This window comes from Callospermophilus lateralis, chromosome 3 (genome assembly GCF_048772815.1).
Source record: "Callospermophilus lateralis isolate mCalLat2 chromosome 3, mCalLat2.hap1, whole genome shotgun sequence".
In the NCBI taxonomy this organism is placed as follows: domain Eukaryota; kingdom Metazoa; phylum Chordata; class Mammalia; order Rodentia; family Sciuridae; genus Callospermophilus; species Callospermophilus lateralis.
Window position 1 is genome coordinate 104,466,586 of NC_135307.1, and position 8,802 is coordinate 104,475,387.

Below are 8,802 nucleotides of genomic sequence, written 5' to 3' on the forward strand. Positions count from 1 at the left end.
AATTGGAAGCAGACTTCTAGACAGACAGATTCCTTCCAATCTCAAGGGTCTAGGCCCACTGCAGTTGTTGACAATTCTATTTCTTTGGCTGCTTTGATATGACTAATTCCCAAGATGGGAGATTCAGGGGAAGGGGATGGCAAATGGGGCAAGGAATCTGAGCTTCAGATTTTGTCTTCTTATTGTAACATTTCACTTGGACTTTTCTTATAGGACATATTCATGCCTGACTTCCCCATTCCAGGTTCTTGAGCTCTTATTTGTTTTTAGTAAAGTGACTTAAGAATATCTAAGATTGTAACAGACCCAGAAAGAAGAATGAGCACTTTGCCTGCCCCAGGAAAGTGCCATGACTAGTGGCCAAGATTAAATCATCCTCTTTAATTGGAATCAGTTTTTGATGAGAAAAAGAAATCATGAAACCAAAGTACCTTTTTCACAATGACATTCCCATACTGTCCAGATTGTTCCAACATCATACCCTGAGCTCCATACCTTCAGCTCGGCTCACTTAATATAGAGAGGAGAGACTTAAGAAAAGGGGAGATAAAGAGGAAGAGGAGGATCTGGATAAAATGCTTCTGCAGCTTGGTCCTTTGAGCAGGCTCCAAGCACACGTCACCGTAGTCCTTTTAACTCATCGCAAGCCAGTCTGATTCAGTATGATTCCATCCAACTTAACAAATATTATTAATAAGGAACATCTGCCACAATCATCATATATAGATCTTCTAAGAAAATTTCTTGGTCAGAAGACTTGAATTTTAGTCAGCTTTATCACCATTTAGCTAAATGATTGTAAGCCAAATTTCCTTGTCCCACATCTTACAAAAGATAAGGGCTTTCAAAGGCTTGTCTCACTGGGTACAGTGTTGCACATCTGTAATCCCAGTGATTCAGGAGGCTGAGGCAGGAGGATGCAAGTTCAAGGCCAGTCTTAGCAAGACTCTGTCTCAAAAATCAAACAACCCCCCCCCCAAAAAAAAAAGAATGAAAGAAAGGAACAAGGGTTGGGCTGTGTAGGGTATAGCTCAGTGGTAGAGCACCCCTGAGCTAAATCCCCAGTCCCACCAATCAATCAATCAATTATTAAAAGGCTCATTTTAGTGATCAAGGGGAGCATAGTACATTAAAAAATTTGATGTATCATGCAAAATTAGATTACTATTCCTGTTTATGGTGGAGAAATAGAAAATTAGAAATAGTTATTAGAGATTCCCAAATCCAAGAGGAATTCAGTCTTAAGTCTTTCATTGGGTTGCAGAGGGAAGTCCATTTTTTATGTCCTTTGTTTTTTTAACTCCCAGCTTTTCACTGCCTGCCTTCCTGTCCCCACCCCCACGACCCTGAAGTAACTTGGCAGTGAAGGGGATGGAGGTGGCTCTTTTTTACATGTTTTCCAAAATGGGCCTCTTTCACAGACTTGAAGGTGTGATGTTGGCAGCCTGATTTTTTGGTTGCTGAAACGAAACGGGAAGAAACAGTTGACAGCAAAGCACATAAAGCCAGTCAACACAAACATCAGGGTACTTTCAGTTTCTCTTTTCCCATCAGCCCTGACAAGGGCCCAGCCTTCTGGTACTCCTCACTGCTTTCCATTTCCCACCCCACTCCCAACCCAAGAAGGCATCTGGCTACTTCCCTGCCACTTTATTATTATATTTTTGTTTGCTTGGGTTTTCTTTTGGGAGGGGGGTGTATCGGGATTGAACTCAGGGGCACTCGACCACTGAGTCACATCCCCAGTCCTATTTTGTATTTTACTTAGAGACAGGGTCTCACTGAGTTGCTTAGCACCTCACCCTTGCTGAGACTGGCTTTGAACTCAAGATCCTCCTGCCTCAGCCTCCCAAGCTGCTGGTATTACAGGTGTGCATCACTGTACCTGGCTTTTCCCTGCCATTTTAAAAGTTGAATGTACATTTACTATGTGATAGACTGTTCTAAGTTGTTAAAAAAATATCAACACTTTTAATCCTAATGCCAACTCTATGTGACAGGTGCTTCTTATTATATCCATTTTATAGACAGGACTATTGAGGGAGAAGGTATTTAACTACTCTGCCCCAAGGTTTCCCAGCTAGTAAGTACGATCAATACCGGTTGGCTTAAAATCAGGAATATTCTTCCCCAAGAGGAGGAGGCAGGAGCTCACATAATTTTTCAGTCTCCAGAGCTACAGCAAGCTAATCATGATCCATAAAAAAAGAATACTACTGCTGCTTTCAGAAACACAATGATACTTGCAGCAACAATCACATCAATCTGTTACTTTCCTTGCCTTCCCCAGCGTTACTGTGCATGATGATTCACTAACTGTGAGTTACGATTCTTCCGAACCTGTCTTCTGTTTAACCTGAGTGTTGGGAGGTCGTGTTCAATATAACCAAAAATGCCTTTTTCTGGCTGGAGTTGTGGCTCAGCAGTGGAGTGCTCACCTAGCATGTGCGAGGTGCTGGGTTCAATCCTCAGCACCACATAAAAAAATGAATAAAATAAAAGTTTTGTGTCCAACTACAACTAAAAAAAAAATATTTAAAAAAAAATGCTCTTCTTTTCTGGTTCACAGCAATTTTAGATCTTTAATCTCAGTCAGATCATACCAAAAAAAAAAAAAAAAATCAAACATGAAATATCCTCTCCTTTCAAAGAGAAATTGACCTCAGGGTATATCCAACCAACCTGGATCCATACACAATTGAAATATTCTAAGACTGAAGACAGTGGTTTAAGTAGGAATGCATTCTTGTAATGAGAAGAAAATTACCAATCTACGTGTCTTTTTCTTCCCTGACAGGGTCTATTAGATCATAAAGAAATCAGGAAGGAGAAGAAGCATCATTTTTTCATTTTCTTTCATATTAGTTTATCTATCTATTTATCTATCTATCTGTCTATCTATCTATCTATTTGCAGGACTGGAAATTGAACCCGGGGTGTTCTGCCACTGAGCTATATTCACAGCCCTTTTATCATTTTAAGATAGGTTCTTGCTAAGCTATCCAGCCTGGCCTTGAGCTTGGAATCCTCCTGCCTCAGCTTCACAAGTTTCTAGAAATCAGGCCACTGCCTTGACTCATTTTTGCATTTTCAATGTGATTTTAAAAAGAAAAGAAAAAAGGGGAAAGGGTAATGTAAATTTCTATCTCAATAAATATAATCTTGTCTGTTGTTGATAGAACCAAATATCAAAGACATCAGTGTGTTGTGTTTTCTCTTAAGGCTCAAATTCCTTTAGTGGTACCTTTTAAAGTATGTTCTGGTCCTTGCATGTTTTTGAAATTCAACTCCCTGAAGGCTGCCATTGTGTTTTTTCTATAAGTGTGAATTTTAAGAAGGTTATATGTCTTTGTGTTGACTTGTTCCTGCCTCCCTTTTACCATTACCCCCCAGTTGTAAGTGACTCCTGAAGAAACAATTTGTGCTCCATACTCAGGTGCTCGGCTCCCAGTTGGCTGTGTGTTAGAAAGTCTCCCAACCTTCCCCGACCAGAACTATGCTCCGGTGGATGTGTTTGGACTGGATAATGTTGATGAACCTTATCCAAGCTTCTTGTCACCATAGTTTGGTGGTTGAATTTGCCACAGAAGAATTACTTACTACCCAGCATTTTTGGTCTCTTTTCAGGGTACATCCTCCCACCCCACCCCCAACATAGGAGGTCCTGGATCTACTCAAATAGCCACACTTCATCACTGGAGTCACTCTGGACCACCCTGTCTTTAACAATGGATCCAACTGCAAAGACTGGAGTTCTTTTTGTAATATTTTCTATCATTCTGTTCAGAATCCATCTGAATTTAAAAATTCCCATCCATATAGCCAGTCACTGCCCTGGGATCTGTGCCTACGATAGTCCCTATCCCTTGGGGCTCCGTGGATAGAAAAAGGGACACTAGGATGCTTTTAATTTGTTTATTTTTGGGTGCTGGGATTGAACCCAGGGCCTCAAGCATGCTAAAAACATGCTCTACCACTCAGCTATACCCTCAGCCTTGATAAGATGCTTTTAGATATTCTAGTTAAGAGATGTTCTTGTTTTGCCTTCATATACCCATTTTTTTATAGAAAATAAACAAACAAAAATCTGCTACAACTTTGGAGAAGAAGTTTTCCATGTTAGTTTCTGCTGCAAAATTGTTTTGCTTATTCTTCAGAGTGATATTGAGGCTCCCTTGACCCCAACATCTTGCTTATAATTGGAATCCTATGCTGTTGGATTGATTGACTCACAGGTCCCTCCCTGAGCCTTACAAAAGTATCTTCTCTTGGAACCAAGATACTTAGCAAAGCAGTAGGCTTTTTCTTTTTCTTTTTCTTTTCCCCTAATTGTTCAAGGCAACATTTGTAGTCAGATGTGACATATGCTTTATGCCATGAATCAGCATAAAATGTCTTAAACAGACAGAAGTAGAAAGATTTTTTTTTTGAATTATCGAGTTTCATACTATTTCTTTCTGAAATCAGCCTGTCCTAATTCTGAGAAGGTGGATTAAGATCACAGAATCAAAGATTTAAGAAGAGGCATTGAGCACGTTGCTGAAACCCTCTTAGCCTTAGTTTTTTTCATCTAAAAAATGAGACATACTAGAAAATTTGAGCTGATTATTTGCCTATCTCCTCTCAGCTCCAAATTCACTCCTCTACACTCTGTTCTCAAAGTTAATTCCCCAAACTCCTTTACCACCTGCTTTCCTGGGAGTTTCTGCAAATGGAAGGTCTTAGAGGAATGGCGGAAGGTGAGAGGAGGGGAGAAGAAATCTCCCTTCTTATTTTGCCTTTCTGTCACTGTCCCTCCCAGCGTGGCACTGGTTTGCCATGCCTCCTCAGATGAGCACCCGCTCCTCAGGGTCCCCCCGCTGACCTCCAAAAGACCATCATCATCAGTTGGGCAGCAACCCTCTTGGAGCTTGGGGCTCAGCTTCATCAGGCCCCTTCTTCCCATGCCAACCTGTACCTTTATGCCCCCCCAGTCCCGGAGGTATAGCAGTTTCCTGCAGTTCCTAGTCAAGTGTTTTTTTCAGTGTTCCCTTTTTGTGCTGAGGTTAATGACATCCATATAACTGATTCTTAGTCGTAAATTTCTTCTACCTGAAATATTCAGTGTGATCTCTTCTTTCCAGACTGCATTCTGGATGAGTCTCTGTGATCCTGAATTACTTAGTGCATAGCTCCATGAAACTCGCACTTACCAAACACTGGGCATGGGCATACCACTCCACGAGGAGCTGGGCAGTGGGGAAGTGGCTACAAAATATACCCAGCAAGAATCACTCCCAGGAACTTGCCATCCAGTAGAGCGGATACACCTAGAGAGCATACCTTAATGAGAGAACAGGTTTTGTGAAAATTTTGAGAAGGAAAAAAAAAAAAAAAAAAGTGGAGGCTTTGACAGGATCTGGGTGAGGCCAGTAGCTCCAACCCAAGTTTACTACCATAGGACTTGGGGTACAATCTGGCAGACGGTGAATAGGACATGTGGTAGAAAAAGGAGCCTCATGGTGGAGACCAGAGGGATGTCAGGTAGGGTAAAGACAGAAGGGAGAAAGTTTTGGAGGCCAGAGTGGAGAGTCTCTGGAACCAGAGGAGACCTCATAAGATTTATAAACAATGAGGCTATGGCACAATGAATGGGCCCCCTCAGCAGGAAAGCAAGAAATGATGAGCAAGCTATATGGAAAGTGAGCAAGGTCATGGGAAGAGCACCAATGCTCCTCAAGGATGAAAGGGCCCTTTCACAGTTCCTTTCACCCAATGCTGGCAGCCCTCAGCTCCTGGAGCTTTGCATTTGATCTGTTTGATTCATATATGCTTTTCTCTTTAATCTTTACATCTACCCTATGAGGTCATTCTTTAATACAAACAAGGAAACCAATACCTAAAGAAGTTAATGACTTTTCTGATGAGTGGCTGAAAATATTTTTATCTAAACTTGACTTAATTGTAAACCCAGCACTCTTGTCAGTCTCTTCCATTGTAACATATATCAATCATATTCTTCAAAAATATTTATTAAATCTATACCATTGAGACTACTCTGACAAATAGGAGGAGGCAGTGGTGAAATAACTAGAATAGCAAGAGATGGCTGTATTTGAAAGATATGTCCCATAAATTAAAGAACCCGGTGACTAAATAGGTAGTAGGAGAGGAAATGCTGGGTGGGAAAATTAATAATCAAAACAGCTAAATGACAATTCAATTAGTCAGGACTTCTTGGGTTGCAAGCAACAGAATCCAAGTCCAAAGTGATAGTTCTAGAAAATTCCTGGGAGGAGTTGATTCTTTGAGTCATCATTGTTGCTGAGGATATAAAGCACTCTGGCTACATACGGGTCATGTTCCATCCATGGGACCCACTACAGAGAGTCCCTTAAGGTAAGCCTTATGTTGATTCCTCTGGAATGCTCACAAGCCAACAACTCTGAGGTATCAAGTCTGGTTAAATAGAAATGAGGGGCATTGTTGGAATTTGGGATGGTGGGCAGCAAGTGGTTTTGGGAGAAAAACACTGAGTCAGCAAGAATTTGCTGAGCTTGTACAAGTTCCAACAAAGATACAGCCTCTCCCTGATGATCTCTAGTTGTAAACCAAATGCGGTCCTATGTTTCTTCAAAAAGTTTAAATATTGGGGCTGGGGATATAGCTCAGTTGGTAGAGTGCTTGCCTTGTATGCATAAGGCCCTGGGTTCAATCCCCAGTACCACAAAAAAGAAAGAAAAAAAGCTTAAATCCTTTTAACTTTGAAAGTAGAAAAGTGAATTCTAGGAACTTGGGGCCATCCATTGATTTTGAAAGTGGAGTGAAAGAAACAAATAAAATAATAACTAAACTGATATAAAGTATAAAAAAGTAGAGTGAGACTTTCTTGTGAATGTACAGATTATTGGTTTACGTAATACTATTTTCATCTCCCTTTCAGAGACCTCATGTTTTCAGCATTGGACTAAAACAAGAGTTGGCATATTATGGTACATGAGCCAAATCTAGCCCACTGAGTTTTGTATAGTCCATAAACAAAGAATGAGTTTTACATTTCTAAATGCTTGAAAAAACTCCAGAAGAACAACAATAATTGTGACACATGAAAGTTATATGAAATTCAAATTTGAGTGCCCATAAGTTTTTACTGGAATTCTGCCTTATTTATTCATTTTCATATCTTCCGTTGATGTTTTATGTTATTTCAACAGAGTTAGGTTTTGACAAAGACTACACAACTTACATAATATAAAACATTTATGATCTGAATCTTTTAAGAAAAATGTTTGCCAACATCTGAGCTAAAAATATGGAATGTGAATTGGCTTGTAAGGTTTTTGGGTAGTGCATTGGATAACGACTAAGCCACAAACCTGGCAAAAGGTCAAGATGAAGTTTAGGTTTTCATCCAGTAATCCATCTGATTGTGAATTTGGAGGTAGTTAATACACTTATTGAAAGCCTATTACTGAACTTGGGTAGCAAAAGCCTGTCACAACTCTCAATATGTCCTAATAGAACTCTAGTTATTCACAGAATCATGTTGTATATTTTTACAGGCTGGTAGTTATACAAAACACTAAAAGAACTTGTAACATTCCTCTGCTCATATCCTTCTTTTCTAGATTATCCTTACCTACTTGCAGATGCTAGGCAAGTGCACTACTGATGAGCTACACTCCCAAACACTCAGTTCAAATTTTAAATTTAACTGCCAACACCTGAAAATTTCTCTTGTAATTTAGAACAATTTAATTTGCATGAGAGATGAAGAACAAAATGAAGGAACATGAGAAAATGAGCAGAGGTTAAATACTACAAGTATCTTTTGTTCTTTTTCTTGCCTATAAGGATATAAGTTAAGATTCCCTGTGTGCAAATACATAAAAAGTATAATTACTAAAATAATTCATCCTTCCCCCAAAAGAAATTTATATATAATTTGTCTAAAGTACCCAAAATGTAAATTGTTCATTGGTCAAAATAAAGAGGTGAATAAAAAAAAATAGTACACATGTGTACTGTGGTTAGTTTTGATTGATAGGCAGGCAATGAGAAATATTTATATTTACATAGTCTGGAGAAGAACTAAAGTTAAAAGAAATAAGGTATATCATAAGAAACTTAAAAAAATATATCAAACACGCTATTGATTTACCCAGTAAGTAAAATACTACAGAGTTAGTTTGTGATAAGACCTGACTTCTCCTGGATGTTAACATTTGCTTGAGATTAGATGATCAAAATATTTTATAGTAAGGTAGTATATAAAACAGATGAATAAATTTGGGAACCACATTACCTATTAAGTTAGCACATACAAAGTAGAATGAAGATCAGCTATTTTTGTTTCCAGTTTCTATTCTCCCTTTTCCAAAACCCTCAGTCTCAGTCTGGGAATGCATGAGATAATTAAGGAACCTGTTTTTGCTATGCTAAACCTAGCAGGGCATTCCCATGCACAGCAATTGGTCACGGATGACCATGGGACCTTAGTTGGTCCAATCAGAGTGATTCTCAGAAATGTGGCAGGATATTTCAAGAGCACTCACTTTTTCTTTGTAGAATTGAATGAGTAGTAGTTGGGAGTGGCCAGATACCTTCTTGTGAGCACTGGAAAGTCTACCTTAAGATGCAGCTGGCATTGCAGAAGGGAGTGGAGAGACAGAAACAGTCTTTTGGATATCATTGAATCACTCTATGGAGTGCTGCCTGATGTACAAGTTCTGACCAGGACCTTCAAACTGTCATGAACCAGTAAGCTCCTTTTACTATTAAAACTACTTTTATTTACTTGTCACAAAAATACATCAAATAACA

At 39.3% G+C, this 8,802-nt stretch overlaps 1 non-coding gene across 1 annotated transcript; it reads left to right on the forward strand.

The window, feature by feature from the left end:
- The first annotated feature begins 6,635 nt into the window (after positions 1 to 6,635).
- On the forward strand, positions 6,636 to 6,709 carry Trnat-ugu (transfer RNA threonine (anticodon UGU)). The gene has a single exon. It is a non-coding gene; the product is annotated as a tRNA-Thr (tRNA).
- The last annotated feature ends 2,093 nt before the right edge of the window (positions 6,710 to 8,802 follow it).